The sequence below is a fragment of the Anabrus simplex genome, chromosome 1 (assembly GCF_040414725.1).
Source record: "Anabrus simplex isolate iqAnaSimp1 chromosome 1, ASM4041472v1, whole genome shotgun sequence".
Classification (NCBI taxonomy): Eukaryota; Metazoa; Arthropoda; class Insecta; order Orthoptera; family Tettigoniidae; genus Anabrus; species Anabrus simplex.
The window spans coordinates 806,789,839-806,808,489 of record NC_090265.1 but is presented as its reverse complement, the minus strand read 5'-3'; the positions used below and the strand labels follow the sequence as shown (position 1 = coordinate 806,808,489).

General features: G+C 40.4%; 1 pseudogene; it reads left to right on the top strand.

Annotated features, from left to right (window-relative positions):
• The first annotated feature begins 433 nt into the window (after positions 1-433).
• The window catches only part of LOC136857025 (craniofacial development protein 2-like), a 72,731-nt pseudogene continuing 54,513 nt past the window's right edge, over positions 434-18,651 (top strand).

Here is an 18,651-nt window from a genome sequence, read left to right as displayed (position 1 = left end):
ATTAAATTCTGTTTACCCATGGTTCATGGTGTAGGTTACAGTAGTTGCGTCCTAGTTTGTGAAGCATGGGCAACGGCTGAGTGGTCTAGTAAGTGGTCCTGAAAGTCGGGATACCAGTTGTTACGGAATGGGAGTGGGCTTATCGGACATATTCACCTTGTGTTCAGGCGGCTAGGGTTATACAATCCAGCGGTGGTCTCTAATCCGTTTGAGGAGAGATCCTCACTTGGACTAGGTGTAAGAAGGGTAGCATCCTGTTTCATGAATTTACCGAGCCTCGGACATATGCAAGTAACGGAGTCCCACTCCCATTTGACAGGCAAGGGATTCCTTGGAAACAACTTGGCGAACGAAGTGGAATTCGATGGGGAGCTATCAATATTAATGGGGAATATAGAAGAAGGAAAGTGGAACTGCCTGAGTCAGCAAAATGATGCACCTGGATATGCTAGGAGTAAGTGATATTCGGGTAAGGTGAGATAACGAGGAAGAGATAGTAGATTATAAAGTGTATTTGACGAGTGTTAAAAAGGGAAGGGCAGAGTGTGGGGTAGAGCTGTTCATCAAGAACATAGTTTCCGTAAGGCATATAAACGAGCGAATGATGTGGGTAGACATGACAGTTGGAGGAATTAGGACAAGAATTGTCTCAGTGTATTCACCATGTGAGAGTGTAGATGAGGATGAACGTGACAAGTTTTATGAAGCATTGAGTGACATCGCAGTCAGGGTCATGAGCAAGGACAGGATAGTGCTAATGGGCGATTTCAATGCGAGAGTTGGAAATAGAACTGAAGGATACGAAAAGGTGGTTGGTAAATGTGGGGAAGATATGGAAGCTAATAGGAATGGGAAGTGTCTGCTGGACATTTGTGCTAGTATGGGTTTAGCAGTAATTAAGACATTCTTCAAGCATAAGGCTATTTACCGCTACATATGGGAGGGTAGGGGTATCAGATCCATAATGGAATATCGCTAAACCGACTTCGAACTCAGGAAATCTTTTAAGAATGTACGGGTATTTAGGCTATTTTTCGGTGAAAGAGACCACTATCTGATGTGTAGTGAAGTAAGTTTCTCGAGGCCTATGATAGAAAAAGTTAAATCTGTCTTCAAACGAATAAGGGTAGAAAATCTCCATAACGAGGAAATTAGACAAAAGTACATGGATAGGATTAGTGAGAAGTTCCGAAGAGTGGACAGTAAGCAGGTTCTGGATATAGAAAGAGAATGGGTGGCATACAGGGATGCTGTAGTAGCAACAGCAACGGAATGCCTAGGAACAACTGTGTGTAGAGATGGGAAAAGGCGAACATCTTGGTGGGATGATGAAGTGAGAGCAGCTTGTAAACGTAAAAAGAAGGCTCCAAGGAATGGCTCCAAACAAGGGCTGATGCAGACAAGGAATTGTACGTAGATGAAATAAACAGAGCCAAACAAATAGTTGTTGAATCCAAAAAGAAGTAGTGGGAAGATTTTTGAAATTACCTGGAAAGTCTAGGTCAAGCAGCAGGGAAACCTTTCTGGACAGTAATAAAGAAACTTAGGATAGGTGCGAATAAGATGTTTCAGGTAATTCAGGTGAACTCATTATAGATCCCAGGGAATCACTGGACAGGTGGAGTGAACATTTTGAAAATATTCTCAGTGTAAAAGGAAATCTTCATGGTGGTGTTGCCAACAACGGAGTTCACGGGGAGGAGAAAAATGTTGGTGAAATTACGATTGTTGAAGTGGAATGGATGTTAAATAAAGTCCATTGTCATAAAGCAGCAGGAATAGATGAAATTAGACCTGAAATGGTAAAGTATAGTGGGAATGCAGGGATGGAATTGCTTCATAGAATAATAAGATTAGCATGAAGTGTTGGTAAGGTACCTACAGATTGGACAAAAGCAGTAATTGCACCAATCTATAAGCAAAGGAACAGGAAGGATTGCAACAACTATCGATGTACCTCATTGATTAGTATACAAGTCAAAGTATTCACTGGCATCTTGGAAGGGAGGGTGCGATCAGTGGGTGAGAGGAAATCCGATGAAAACAAGTGTTGTTTCAGACCACAGAGGGGCTGTCAGGATCAGATTTTCAGTATGCGCATGGTAACTGAATAATGCTACGAGAGGAATAGACAGTTGTGCTTATGTTTCGTAGATCTAGAGAAAGCATACGACAGGGTACGGAGGTAAAATATGATAACTATACTGGGGGACTATGGGATCAATTGTAGATTATTGAAATCAATCAAAGGCATTTAAGTTCACAATTGGGCTACAGTGAGAATTGATGGTAAGATTAGTTCCTTTTTCAGGGCTCTTACAGGGGTTAGACAAGGCTGTAATCTTTCACCTTTGTTGTTCGTAGTTAATATGGATCATCTGCTGAAAGGTATAAAGTGGCAGTGAGGGATTCAGTTAGGTGGAAATGTAGTAAGCAGCCTGGCCTATGCTGATGACATTGTCTTAATGGCAGATTGTGCCAAGAACCTGCAGTCTAACATCTTGGAACTTGAAAATAGGTGTATTGAATATGGTATGAAAATTAGCCTTTCAAAAGCTAAATTGATATCAGTAGGTAAGAAAGTCATCATAATTTTATGTCAGATTGGTGATACAAAGCTGGAACAGGTAGATAACTTCAAATATTTGCGATGTGTGTTCTACCAGGTTAGTAATATAGTAACTGAGATTGAATCAAGGTGCAGTAAAGCTAATGCATTGAGCACGCAGTTGCGAACAGTAGTATTCTGTAAGAAGGAAGTCAGCTCCCAGACGAAACTATCTTTACATCGGTCTGTTCTGAGACCAACTTTGCTTTACGGGAGCGAAAGCTGGGTGGACTCAGGATATCTTATTCATAAGTTAGAAGTAACAGACATGAAAGTAGCGATAATGATTGCTGGTACAAACCGGTGGGAACAATGGCAGAAGGATACTCGGAATGAGGAGATAAAAAGTTAGGATTGAACTCGACGGATGAAGCTGTACGCACATCCCGGCTTCGGCGGTGGGGTCATGTGAAGTGAATGAATGAGGATAGGTTACCTAGAGGAATAATGGACTCTGTTATGGAGGGTAAGAGAGGTAGAGGGAGACCAAGACGACGATGGTTAGACTCAGTTTCTAACGATTTAAAGATAAGGGGTATAGAAGTAAGTGAGGCGACAGTACTAGTTGCAAACAGAGGATTGTGGCGACGTTTAGTAAATTCACAGAGGCTTGCAGATTGAACGCTGAAAGGCATAACGGTCTATAATGAAATGACGTATGGCTTTTAGTGCCGGGATGTGTCCGAGGACTTCGGCTCGCCAGGTGCAGGTATTATGATTTGACGCCCGTAGGCGATTTGCGCGTCGTGATGAGGATGAAATGATGAAGACGACAAATACACCCAGTCCCCATGCCAGGGGAATAAACCAGTTATGGTTAAAATTCCCTACCCTGCCGGGAATCGAACCCGAGAACCCTGTGTCCAAATACCAGCACTCTAACCATTTAGCCATTGAGCCGGACGGTCTTTAGTGATGATGTATGTATGTATGTATGTATGTATGTATGTATGTATGTATGTATGTATGTATGTATGTATGTATGTATGTGTGTGTGTGTATGTATGCGTGTACCCATTCTCTCGTAGCTCGGCGCTGATACGGACTTAGCAAGAAAAATACAAATTCATTACTATCTCTGTTATCATGGACGGTGCGGTAAAATGTATAAGACATTAAATTTTAGGCCCTCCCCGAGACAACAATTTCACTCAGCGTTAGTGGAATTATTTATGGCCTAGATTGTAGTAAATTATTCCCCGAGTTTACATACCGATTTTAATTAAATTCTCTTCATCCGTTTTCTGATGCCACGGCCGCTTCCTTCCCACTCCTAGCCCTTTCCTGTCCAATCGTCGCCGTAAGACCTATCTGTGACGGTGCGACGTAAAACAACTAGCAAAAAAAAACAGACAGACAGACAGACAGACAGACAGACAGACAGACAGACAGACAGACAGACAGACAATAAACATGTATTTCCTTGTTGCTCTGGACACGATTGACACAGAAATAACATTCTTTTTAAATTCTTAACAATGTACAGACAAAACTCTAATTTTATGTATATTGATAGTAGGGCTTTCTGACGCAATGATAAAAGAACGAGGTCGGGCTGAATGGGTCAAACGGTTGATGAGCTGACCTTCTCACCTCAACTTGGGAGGTACGATCCTGCCTCAGTCCGGTGGTATTTGAAGATGCTCAAATGCTTCAGCCACATGTTATTAAATTTACTGTCTAGTATAAAAACTCCTGCGGGACAAACTTTCGGCTCCTCATTGTCTCCGAAAACCGTAGAAGTAGTTAGTAGGACGTAAACCCAATAACATTATTATTAAGAGAAATGAGAAACTACCTCGTACGTAATTTCCCCAGAGACACCTAAGCTGTCTGAGACGGCTGATTACAGAGGTGTTGGGATTCAAGCAACCTTTGTTTTAAAGGCTGAACTTAAATACAATATTGCTAGAAGGCTGTAAGATTACGATATTCTAACGCAAAGAATGAAATGAGTAGAATTGATATAACTTACTAATGTTTCTCAACTTTTATAAACACTATTTTGTCTTGTTCCAACTCGCTGATGCGACGGTTATTTTTCTTCACGTCTTTCTTACGGATGCGGGCACTTTAATATTTTGTACATCACCAATTCATCACCAGAGCTGAAAATAATGTTGCTTGTCTTCTGCCTCCTTACTGGGCGAGTAGTCTCCCCTCCCACTCCGAGTTATAAACGGAGTACCGGCATGTCCGTTGTTTCGCACACAATACAAACAAAGACAAGAAGTGGGCCATGTCGAGTGCTGTCGCAGAGAGAATGTCCAAAAGTGTTACAGGCTTGGCAACGACATCTCCTAGCAATCTCAGTATGTGGGACAGCTCACATTTCTCCCACGGGGGTGGTTAAATCAAAGTACAGTATGTTTGCTAGAAACCTATACCTCGCCCGGGGCGTAAACCTATATAAGCACTGGTACTGGCATTTAAGAAAATTTTCACATTACTATTATTATTACTATTATTATTTGCATTTTATGATGGTTGGCCTGAGAGGATCAGACCGTTGAGGCGCTGGCCTTCTGGCACGTACGGTTCTGGCTCAGTTTGGTGTTATCCGAATGTTCTCAAATACCACGTGCCGGTAGATTTACTGGCACGTAAGAGATCTCCTTCGGAACTAAATTCCAACGCCTCGGATTCTCCGAAAACCGTATAATTAGTTAATGGGGTGTAAAAAAACATGATTATTATCGTTATTATTATTAAATTTTATGGCCTTCATTGGACTGCTTTAGTCAATTTTATGTAAACGGTTTTTCAGTTTACTGTCAGCCCAATACTTCTTCATTATCTCGGATGTTAACTTACTTTCTTCGTCAGAAATCGTCCATCTCTTGACCTTGGTTCGCCAGCTGGTTTGTTTGTCTATGAGTTATTTTGAATTTTTTAAAAAATATTCTATAGCAATTTATAGGTCCCCCATATTATTTTCAGTTGGCCATGAAGATCATGTGCAGCGGAGATGAGTGTTTTTTAACATCTTTCTTCGTGATATCACTTGTGTTTGTGGTTTACAGAGAATATCTGTGTTTTGGTTTTATATAGTGATAGTATTAAAGTATTATCTCCGTAATCTATTGATCTATGGCTTAGTTTTATAGCGTGTATATTGACTCAACTTTATCACCCTAAGTTCCTCCACGTTGGATTCAATACAATGGGTCCATAGATTAATCTGCTAAGAGTGATATTTCTTGCCCTAACTGTCAAATCACCCTACACGTGACTTCTGGGCGGTGCCAAGATAGCAACTACATTGGCGGCTGGACCTAAAGCTTTTTCTTACGGATATCCCAGCAACCAAAGCATACTCCAATAGAAAAGGTTCTTCCCAGAGCTCCACGTAGTTGTAGTATCGTAACAGTGAATTATTTTGCCATACGAAATATACAAACTAACTAACTAACTAACTGACTTGATTTCAGTAATCCATCTAATGCTTCTCTCACTGTTCCACAGTTTTTCGATAATTCTTCTGATGATCCCGTTTTCTGGTGTCCTGAGTAGGTGCCCAAAGAGTGAGATACATTTCTTCCTGATTGTGCTCATTACCGGTTTCATTTCATTGTAGATGTTTCATTGATGATGCTTGTTATTTAAAAAGGGCTTAAGATATAGGTCATCGGACCCTAAGGGTACGAAAGAGGACGAAACATAATACAACTTAAAAGTCAAAAGTTCATCAACTGACCAGAATTCAAAACTTGGTGATGAAGAATGAACGGAAGAATATGGTTTTAAAATAATCGGCGTATCCAACTCACAGTACTGAAAGTTGAAAATAATTCCCAAATCGATCAACTGACTAGAATTCAAGAAAAGAGGCGATGAACAATGCATATGAACTTAAAACAATCAGTGGATTCGACCCGTAATGCCCCACCTCCACAGAAACTATCTTAACACGAGGGACTGCTTCCAAAGCACAATCCTGAATCGATGATGCTTGTTGTCTAAAAAAGTCCAAAATCCGGGTCAACGGCCTCTCATAATCGTACTTATCTCTAGTAAATTAGAAGCATGGTATTTCTCATGTTGCGGTACTAATCAAAAGTAGCGTAGACTCACGGTGTTCCACACCCTAGTGCTGAATTGATCGACCTTGGCAATCTTCGAGATTTGTACTGGCAACCTTTGAAACATAAACTATGAATCGCTTATGCATCGCTGTGTGACATCTGGCGTACCCTTTACGTACTAGTACTGTTGTTATTTACGCAGCAAAGCCAAACTATAAAATTCACTCTAGGAATAAGATTCGCATCGATAAATGTTATATAATATTATATAATGTGTGTATGACACAGCTGTTGGCTTATGATAACAAAGGTTTAGCAAAATTCATATCAATCGATTATATTATCGATTCAATTCTAATTTCATTTCCATTCAGTTGGCAGTACTACTGGAACCGGAATTGCTCCCTCCTTACTCCTCAAACCCGTACATAAATCTATCGATAAAAAGTGCGCAGATAATACTAATCACAGGCAAATTAAGCCCATGGTGTTCCGCGTGTAGTGGTACTCATCGCAGGTACTGTAAAGCCACAGTGAATCACTCTCTGTTGCTACTAATCACAAACCTATTGTGTACCTAACGTAGTGGTACTACTCGCAAGTAAAAGCGACCCAAAGTGTTCCCCGCGTGATGGTACTAATCACAAGTAGTTTAATGGTTCTAATTCAATCATCTCTTGATCGCCCCTTTTAGCCGTCTCTTGCGACAGGCAGGGCATATGGTGGGTGTATTTTTCGTCTGCGTCCTCCTCCCACAGCAGGTACAGAGAGAGAAAGAGAGAGAGAATAAAGAAAAATGAAGTGATCCGCCACTTCGAAAACTGAAGTAACGGACGAAGAAAAGGAAGGACCACGAAGGGCGTGAAATGAAATACTCCCTAGGCCTCGAATGCTCTAATAATATTCATGCCCAAGGCTTCAGTACCTAAACAAAATACCGTGGCTCATAAACATAATATTAGAATAGAGCACCTCTGATGAGCTTCAAACTCAGCCCAGTATCGAAGTCCCATCTCCCCTAATAGATTAATACGCTAGCTAAGTCGATAGAACATTACGGGTCTGAATGGACCGTCCGATGGGGCGATAATCTTCTAATAATCTCTATAGTAGGGAAATATTAATTACGAGAGGAAGACTAATGCATTACTACTGAGAAAATAAACTATATCTTATACAACAACTTTACTATACTAGTGAAACACATCTTATTCACATGGATATGCCCTACAATACACTTTACAAATAATCTTTAGGGTGGTCTTGACTCGATAAATGTTGGTAGTCTCTTTCTACGTCTCATTCTACGTTAAATTTTTCCAATCTCAAAGAAGCGTTTCCTCTTGGATTAATTACACTTTGCACTTACACTTATAACACTGCGCATTGCCTATCACGATTACACACATTTAATTAGTATGGGCATACCCTGCTATAATTCCTTTTATCTGTCGAGAATTAATATATTCAGATTATACCAAGTTACGGTACCCTAACATCGGATGAACTGAAGTAAATTGTATGTTTCTATGACTACATTTCCAAATATTTGAAGGTCGTATCACGTCATTTCCCTGAATTAATCATTGCTGAATATGCAATATAATACGCATGCTTGTTTCATTAGGGTTCCAGAAAATACACCAATATGACTTTATATACAACGTTGCAGTTCTGTGGACTTCACGCATCCAATACCTCATGAATATACCATTTTCACTTCCTGTAAGAAATGGACAAAACATATGCACTTTAAATACACTAGATGAAGTTGCAGGAGGTTCAATCCATCTGTCGGTAGTAACAGTGTGCACCAACTCTCACTGTACCCAATGAGTGAACCTGGGTCTCCCGAGACATGAATATGCTAATCTGTAACCCTATACGTTTTAAACGGTTAAAGAAGAAATTGGTGGGATCGTTCATCTCAGAATACTGGAGCTCAATCAACGGTGTTAATAAAGAATGGTAGCTTGGAATCATTATTTAGAGGGAAATACGACAGATAATTTTCCTCTTCCCTTCACAAACAGAACGAGCGCTCGGCCCGTCTCCGTCCCTTTTGCCTAGTATCATAAATCACTTCCAAAACACTACGGTCGCCTTTCTGGGCCCTTTAAATCTGTCTTTTCACAGCGAAATACATCATTCTTTTCCTGGCGGCTTATTCCAACTTATTACACCTTATATCTACCTCCGGCCTTAATTATTTTATCTAGGGCGTGGCATATACCTCGCGCTAATCAATTTAACTCGGAAGGAGCTTCATCTACATTTCATAATACCATGTCCAAACTACAGCATGGGCAATAAGCTGTGTCTTTCCACTCGATACGCCGAAAAACAAGCTACCTTGGAGATGAATCTACTACATGGGTCAAGTTATTCCAAGCGCTCCCGAGCGAAAAAGGCATGCAATGTATATTCCAATTTCATGTCTCGTTCGTTGCCTCAGACGCCTTAAATTCTAAGCGGTGGTTTCCTATCTCATTATGTGAAGAATCAAATCAACAAATTAAAAAGCCTGTGATGACTCCTGTTAGCTAGTGAATCGGTGATGATCTGAGTCATTTATACAGAATATTTACGCCGTATTATTTTACGACACTTCACATTTAGTTAATCTAAGGTCCTTAAATCTAGGTCATGCACTATAAACGCTTATAGTTAAGCAGAAAAGAAATATGGTTGCCACAACCATGAATAAATATCTCCTATAAAAATCCATCAAATAAAATGCTGTCATCCCGCTGAAATAGCATACTAGTGTCCTATGTTATATCTACATGCACATTTATCACTTTATTTTACATTATGATACGATATTCAAATAATGATAATTGAAATGTACTTATCCTTCAGCGACCACGAACACAGCTTTACAGGAGGGCACCCTCATAAAATTACTCGGTCTTCATGATGCTCTCAGCGATGTGAAGTCCTTTGATGACCAACTGGTGAATCATGAACATGACGGCTTGATCTCGTGCGAAGTTCCGGACGATCTCTGCTATACCAGGCGAAATTTCGGCAGGCAGCTAGATGTCTCGTTATCTCTGCTACACAGAGATAAATTACGACAGACAGCTAGATATCTCGTTCACTCCGACGTTCTTGCAGACTCCTTATGTAAATGAGGGGAAGTTGTTTCATGTGAATGCGTTAGTTTATATCACACATCACAGATTAAATATATGGTTGGATCTGCTCAATGACACAAGCCCCCCAGCCTAATGACGATTATGTCTCTGAATCCCGACATTATTTCCTCCTCATCTACATATCATTCTTATTGATAGTTACTCTATGTCCTGAAGTTTCACTGGTTCAATTAGAAATGTCACTGGATACACTATTAATGTGTTAACACTCTCGTACTACACAACAGTAATTCAGGCATACTCCACTGCACTTAGTCATACGTAGGTCGAGCTCTCTACTGCGTTAGGGATTTATCTGACGAGACACTGCCCATATACATTGCTGACAATGGGCCCTTCATTATTTCCCTAGCTATTTTACGTCCGTTCCTGATACACTCGCTCCACGCACTTAACTAAATACGTACCTATTTATGTTAATTGAGCCGTATTAGTTTAGGCATATATGAGGCTCGATGCACGACCTCTTCTTCACACGGACAAAGATTATCACGGTTTAGTACCGTTTCTACTAAATTTGTTAGCGGCACACTGTACACGCAAATAGCTTAATCATATTGTGGTTACTTCCACATAAAATCACAGATTTTAACACAACACTGTAGTATACTGTTCACACTTCCGAATTATTTCTTCACAAAGAACTCACACACAAATCACGACGAACTGTTAACGAACTGATGTCGAATTGAAAATTAAATGGTAGTGTCTGTTTTGCAGCTCCGTAATATATAGGCAAGATGCCCTGAAGCTGGCAGAGGGGGAAGACACGCCCATTTCATCTGAATGCGCTCCGGTAATACGCAATGTACAGTCACAAACGCGGTATCAAATTGTAGCTCCTGTACTCCCATTTTCACTGAGCGAATCTTAATAAAATAGCTTCGTGCATTCTCGAGCAATCTTAAAAGCGTCCTTTGATCTCTGTCGATGGATGTTGACGAGCGAAAGGGGAATGCTTGAGCTGGTTGCCGCGGTTAAGACCCAACATCTGGTAACCATTAAGGCGCACATTTATTACGGCGTAATTACCTTTCTTCCAATTATGTAGAGCACTTCTCAGCTTCATAATTATGTGTAAATTTCTCTGATTCAAATGAATGTTTGCATGTGACGGTCCGTTGAGTATTTTGCGATTTATATTAATTATCTGGTGAAAAACAATTGAATTCGGCGAGTTTTCAGTTTTGAATGAATGAGGGAAATACGGTATAATGTTAGTTCTTATGTTCGATATCCTCCATGAGCTCGGCTAGTGACCTAGATTCTCAGTCACGTGATAATGCGTCTCTTTTTATCTCGCCCGCGGTTGGAGTGAGAAAACTTCAAGTAGAAGCGCTCCTGCAATGCCTCACTGCTAATTACGAACAACTAGAGTTGGGTCGCGCGAGTCAGCGTACTGACATTCGTGTCGCGGAACGGGTGGAAAAATCATAACTTGGACAAATTTTATCGTAGAATGACGCGGAAAACGGCATATTTTATATCCTGGGTATCATGACATACTATAGGTGACGTTGTGAACGGTCACAATATCGAGGTCGGAAATGAAGAAGAGTTGACCAAGGGTGGTCGGACAGAAAACATAAGAGTGAGGAGTCTGGCACGGTTAAGTGGAAGTAATGTCAGGACTCACCTAAAGGCCCCATGGTCGCAAACTCACGCTCCCAACTTGAGAGACCTTGGGGCCCCTTTCAGTAGTCTCTCACGACAGGCATGGGACACGGTGGGAGTATTCTTCATCTGCGTCCCGCACCCACAGTGGTTGAGGAAATTGATTTTTTAAACATCTTTGTTCGTGATAACTCTTGTGTTTATGGTTTCCAGAGATTATCTGTGTTTTTATTTTGTATATGGTGACAAGAGTAATTTTTATCTCTGTAATCTATGGCCAATTTTTGTTGTTTTTAGGGTGTATATTGGTATAATTTTATTGCACTAAGTTCCTCCATAGTGGATTCTGTATAATGGGCCTATACATTGATCTGTTAAGTGTGTTATTTCTTGTTTTGAAATATTGCCCTAGCTCCCACTATATTGAGTTTTCTCGAGCACTCCACTACTTCCTTGCGGTGCCCTACTCACCATTAGTCGAACGAACAATCCCTATCTCTTGCCCTATCGGGGTTGTCGTTGCTGAACGTCCCTAGGTTTAACTTTAAATTGCCCTACACGTGACCTCTGGGTGGTGCCAACGTAGCAACTACACTAGTATCCAAAAGTTAAGCATAATCACTTAACGAGGCCATATCGCCTGATAGGAATAACAGACGGTTTGCTGAACAAACGGAAGCTGACTCACACACCATATGTCACACAACTTGTCAGGAAGGTTTGGATAGCTAAGGTACACATTTGACAACAACCAACAAAACTTGACAATGTCTTCCACAACAGAATATGCTGTTAATAGGGTGTATGGTTACCCCTAACGGCCACACATGTTTCTCAGCGACGTGGTATGCTCTCTATCAGATGGTCCAAGAGCTCTTGTAGCAGTCGATAGCATTCCTCCGAAAGGGCAATGCGAAGGTCTTGGAGGGTCCTTAGTGGAGGCTGACGGGAAGCAGTTTGCCCCCCCCCCCCAATGCATCTCAGGCATGTTCTACAGGATTCAGATCCACTGACCTCGCTGGCCAGTCCACGCTATGAATGTCTTCCCCAGCCAGAAATTCATCCATCAGAGCAGCGCGGTGCGGTCGGGCATTATCGTCCTGTAAGAGGAAGTCTGGACCAACCGCACCTCTGAAGAGTCGAACATCTGGTCTCAGTACCTCATCTTCTGTATAATGGGCCTATACATTGATCTGTTCAGTGTATTATTTCTTGTTTTGAAATATTGCCCTAGCTCTCACTACACTGAATTTTTTCGAGCACTCCACTAGTTCTTTGCGGACACCGGGCGAGTTGGCCGTGCGCGTAGAGGCGCGCGGTTGTGAGCTTGCATCCGGGAGATAGGGGGTTCGAATTCCACTGTCGGCAGCCCGGAAGATGGTTTTCCGTGGTTTCCCATTTTCACACCAGGCAAATTCTGGGGCTGTACCTTAATTAAGGCCACGGCCGCTTCCTTCCAACTCCTAGGCCTATCCTATCCCATCGTCGCCGTAAGACCTATCTGTGTTGGTGCGACGTAAAGCCCCTAACCAAAAAAAAGTTCTTTGCGGTGCCCTACTTACGGGAGCCATGCGAAGGTCTTGTCCCGTTTCACAATATTCCTGTGGTTGTATTGGCTACCCGGTTCTCTCCAGATTAATGTGCGACGGGAATCATTCTACAAACTGAAGCTGGATTAATCTGTGAAGAACACATGTCTCCATTCATTCATGGTCCAATTTCAATGTTGACGACTCCACAGTGAATGGGCCTGTCTCTATGCTGGAGTGAGCAGGACGCACACCGCTGGACGTCGGGCAAACAGCCCTTCTGTTCTGAGTCTCCGGAACACGGTTTGCCGGGAAACGGCAACCCCTGAGACGGCTGCAAGCTACGCCTACAATTGTCTTGCAGGTGCACTCCGATTTCGTCGGGCGGTTAAGGTCAGATATCGGTCCTGTTGTTGGAAAGTTACCCTTGGTCGACCTTGTACTGGCCTACGACTAACATCTCCTGTGTCTCTAAATTGTCTCCAAAGCCTGGAAATGACACTTTGTGGTATATTCAAGGATACGGCGACTTCGGTCTGTGTCTGGCGTGCTTCCAGGCGGCCGAGTATTCTACCCTGCAAAACGGGGTCCAAATGGCGTCGTTGTTCCATTATGTTGTCACGTTCACCACGAGGCTACACTCCGCACACTATAACAGGGAAAACACGCCTGCGGGAATGTGGAGCACAGGCACTGGCTGTGTTTAACTTGCGGTTACGCCGCTAGACAAAGCAGCGAACACTCCTTTCCTATACAGAGCGAACACGTAAGATTGGTAGGTACATATGCCGTGCGATTTGCGGTCTATTTCCTGTTGCCCTGCTCACTCGTAACTTATGCTTAACTTTTGGACACTAGTGTACATTGGCTGCTGGACCTAAAGCTTTGCTTTATGGATATCCTAGCAATCAGAGGATACTCTAATATGAGAAAAATTACTAGAACTAGAAATGGTTATTTTCACTGCTCCACGTAGTTGTAACATCGTAACCGTGTATTCTTTCGCCATACGAAATAAATAAATAAATAAATAAATAAATAAATAAATAAATAAATAAATAAATAAATAAATAAATAAATAAATAAATTAAATACCCTTCTTGCTTTCAGTAATACATCTAATATTTCTCTCACTGTTCCATAATTTTTCAATAATACTCCTGATGCTCCTATTTTCTGGTGTCCTGAGTAAGTGCCCAAAGAGTGAGATACATTTCTTCCTGATCGTGCTCATTACCGGTTTCATTTCCTTGTAGACTGTTTCATTATATGCTAGCTTCTATCGTCTATTTTCTTACTATTTTTTGGTAATGCACGTTCAGATTATTCATATTTCAGTCTTGAGTAATCTGGTTATTTCTGCAATGTTAGTTGTTTCATATTATTTATCCGAAATATTGAAGTTTCTCAATTATTTTTCATTATTATTATTATTATTATTATTATTATTATTATTATTATTAGCGAATTCTCCCAATATTAGAAGACGTTAAGCAAATAACTCAATAATTTCTTCTGTAGGTTCTTCTTGTTTTTCCAATAGGTTTTCATTCTTTCCGAGAAGGCTTGTTTATGTCCTGCCGACCACTTTGTTCTGTGCTGTTTTTCTTGTAGTTGCTCTGATGTAAATTCACAATTGTTTACTTTGTGCCTAAAGATGTCTCTTTCTAGAAAGTCTGTTGAACTTATGTTTGCGTTTTTGAGATACTTTAGAAGTTGGTTAAGCCAGGGTGATGAGTTCTTAAGCGAGGTTATATAATCTATTATCCTTTTTGTCAATCGATTTTTTTTGGTAATCTAGTCAGATTTTCGAAGAATTTCATACGTCTTTTCCTAATGTAGGTTTCGATGCTTGATAACATTTCTGTTGTTTTGATTGACTGTAACCTGTAATCGCCTTGCTCCTAAGATTTTCCTAATGATCTTGCTATCTGCTTTTTTGATTTCTTCAAGTTCTTGCTTTCTGTTGAGTGCCAATATTTCTCTTGCGTAAAGGACGGTTAGTTTTATGACTGTGTTGTAATGCCGAATTTTAGTATATCTCGGCATGTTGTTTGTTGTTGTAGATGTTTTGGACTAACCCTAATACTCTTTTAATATTTTAGAAACGAGATTGTTGTGAGATATTTTCAAGGCCTGCCAGTTCTAAAAATTCTCCAAGGTATTTAATATAACGGACTCTCTCAATTATACCATATTTGGTTCTCAGGCTCTTTATATCTGTCTTTCAACATAAGAATTTAGTTTTCTTGAATAATATGTACCTTTTCTGCACTTTCTTTAGGTATCTCGAGCTGTTTAACGGGAGTCTCCTCATCCTCTGTTAGTATCGCCAGATTATCTGAAAAATGCTAGGTATGGTATGTAGAGGTTATCTTTGGGAAAGCCCAGTCGGACTGGCTTCCAAAACTCACATTTCTTGAGTTTTTTCTCCCATTCGTCCATAACCTTGTCAAGGAGGACGTTGAACACATTAGGAGAGAGTCCATCACTTTGTCTCAAGCCTGTTTGAATGTCGAAGTGTTCTGAGATTTCCGTTATAAATTTCACTTCAGATTTTGTGCCAGTCAGTGTTTGTTTAACAAGTTCTCGAGTTTTGGGATCTATTCCCCTCTCTTCTAGAATTTGGAAGAGTGAGGGCCTGTCGATCTAATCGTGAGCCTTTCTGAAATCTAAAAATGTGCAAACGAGGTGTTTTTGTCTGAGAGCTTGCATTTCGAGTATGGTTTTGAGGTTAAAAATTTGTTTGGGGCATGGCCCATTTCGACTGAATCCTGCTTGATATTCAGCTAATTTGGGTTCTAATTGCTTTTGTGTTCTTTTCAAGAGATATGCTTATACAATTTTGTAAGTTACAGATACAAGAGATATCCCTCTATAATTATTTACATCTGATTTGTTAACTGTTTTAAGAAGGGGTGGATTAGAACAACCTTCCAATCACCCGGGAGCTTTTCAGTTTGCCAAATGTATTGAATTATTGTGTGTAATTTATTTGAGTGAATTTTGGCCTATATTATTCAAAAGTTCAGCTACAATTCCGTCCTTTCCTTATGCTTTGTTGTTTTTACATATCTTGATGTGTGAATTAATTTCTTCTTGTGTTGGTGGTGACGAATTCTTTACTGTGATTTCTGGCTGTATTTTATGGAATCTCTCTGTAGGTTGTGAAAATATACATGGCTATTTCCTAGCAATTTTCTTTATTTGTTAAGGCCAGTTTACCATATTGTTTCCGAAAGCAATGGTTCTGTGGAGAAATCCCTTTAATTTAGTTCGCAAAGATCTTTTAAAAATCGAGGGTGTTTTAATTGCTTTCTTTAATTGACTTCAGTGAATCTTTGACGTAATTCCGTTTATTTTGACTTAGAATCTTAGATAATTGTTTTTGAATTCGAAAAATATCTTGTGTTTTTTCTGATCTGTTGCAATTGTATTTTTGAAATGGCTTTTCCTTTCTTCTAATGCGCTCCCACATTCTCGATTCCACCAAGGATGTTTCGATTTCTTGTGAAGAGGGATGATATCATTCGCCGTTTTGATGATCTTAGTTTGAAATTTCTGTAAATTCTCTGCAGGTTGTTTTTTTCATCATTTTGTTATTTTGTATTCTTTGATTTTGTGTAGATACAATTTTGGGATCACCTGCGTTTTCTTTTTGAATTCTCATTTGGGTGTGAATTTACTTTTGATCCTGGTTAAATAACGATCCGAATCGATGTTAATACCTCTGAGCACTTGCACATTGTGAATTTCCTTTTGGTAATCGTACGATGTACGATATTGCCACATGATCAATCTGATATTCTCCTAAGTACTTGATGGGTGATCACCATGTTTTTTGTTTTTGTGATTTTTCTTGAGTGAAGTTGACATAATTTTCAAATCGTTTTGTTGGCATAACCCAATGAGACTTGTGCCATTCTTATTAGTGAACCTGTGTGCAGGCATGTCTCCTACTGCCTTCTTCTATTTGCGTTCCTTGCCAATTTTTGCATTGGAATCATCGAGTAGAATTTTCACATCATCTTTTGGAATTTTGGCCATGTCTGTTTCAAGTTCTTCCCAGAATCGTTCCGTTTCTTCGGGCTCTTTTCTATTGCCGTTATTTGTTGGTGCATGGACATTAATACGGGTGTAACTTCTGTTGGTGTGTTTGATTCTTAAAGTCATAAGTCTAATATTGATGGGTTTCACCTCTTTTACGGATTCTAAAACATTTTGTCTACAATAAAGGCCATGCCAAATAGTGCTGCTCCTTTGTCAATTATCTTGTTTGTTCCACCTTTGAAGATTCTTTAATTTCTGTAGTCTACAGTTTCTGAATCTGTGAAACGTGTTTCTTCCAGGGCCAGAATTTGGATTTCCTGCTTAGTAAATTCTATTGTGAGATTGCATAATTTTCATGTTTGAATCAGTGTCTGAATGTTTAAAGTGCAAATGTAGGTGTGTGTGTTCCGTGGAAGTTTACCAGAGCACTCCGACTTGCTCTCTCGTAGAAGTGCAAGCTCCCTAGAATCCGAATGCTGGGTTGTCACTTTAGCGTGGGTAATGTTTAATTCTACGTGTCATTATTGCTTGTAATCAACATTCTAGATTTCCCGAGTGGTGTAGAACCAGGGATTGTTAGTTTATAGAGCATCTTTATAGCCGCACCTCTGGTAAACAGACACTGATCACTTTGCTGCTTGCTACAAGTCAGATGCGAAGTGGTTTTAATTGGTTTTTCTGCCCTCTATGCCATTGGGCTATACCCTCTTCCACCGTCGAGGCCGTTGAGCACTTTTATCTTTACCTCAGGTGATCCGCGAGAGCTTATTTGGCTAAGCCCTATTCACACCTGTCCTGCATTACAGAAACTTCCCCTATCAGACATTGGGACGCGCCGTGTCGGGGTTGAGGTGCCCCCACCTCAGTGACTGACGCAGGGTTGTGCTTAGCTCTTAATCAGTTCGAAGCTAAACCCCCGTAAAAGATAACCCTCTGGGCACGGTTATTATTATTATTATTATTATTATTACTATTATTATTATTATTATTATTTTTATGGGAATATCGCTTATTACAGTGGGAAAGAAAGCGTGAGGCTTGAATGGGCAGACAGAGCACATCTATATATATAAAAGCAAGTCGGTCTGGAGCGATGTATATATAAATATTTAAAAATGAAAAAAGACGTGAATTAATGAGGCACTTCCGGAAATCTCAGAAATTTGAAACTTGGTACAGGAGAAGCTGATGACCCCAGGATCGCTAGAAAATTCGAAAATTCTCAAAATTTCCTCTAGGGGGCACGCTGGGGGGCCTCAAATTTTTGGCTCAGCTTAAGAACGCAGTCGTATAATGGATCCAAAGCGACAACCTATAGGGTTCGTTGGCTTAAACAATTTCGGATATTTCGTAACTTTTATACCCCGTCCCTCAAATCAAAATGGCGGCACATCCTGCCAGACGAGGTAGAAAATTGAAATTTGGTGAAATTATAGCTTTTAGTCCCTAACCGACGGAAAAATTCCAAGATGTTCAAATTTTTCACTTTACCCCCAAAGATATCGAAATATGGAGGCAATTTTAATGACTGTGCAGACATTCCTTTTGAGCTATTTGTTGGCTAAACGGTAAGTCGTATCACAAAACTGATGGCACAACCACGGTTCAATCCTGCGTGATCTACAACTTTGATCCTATGACTTTTTGTCGTATCTCTCTCCCTT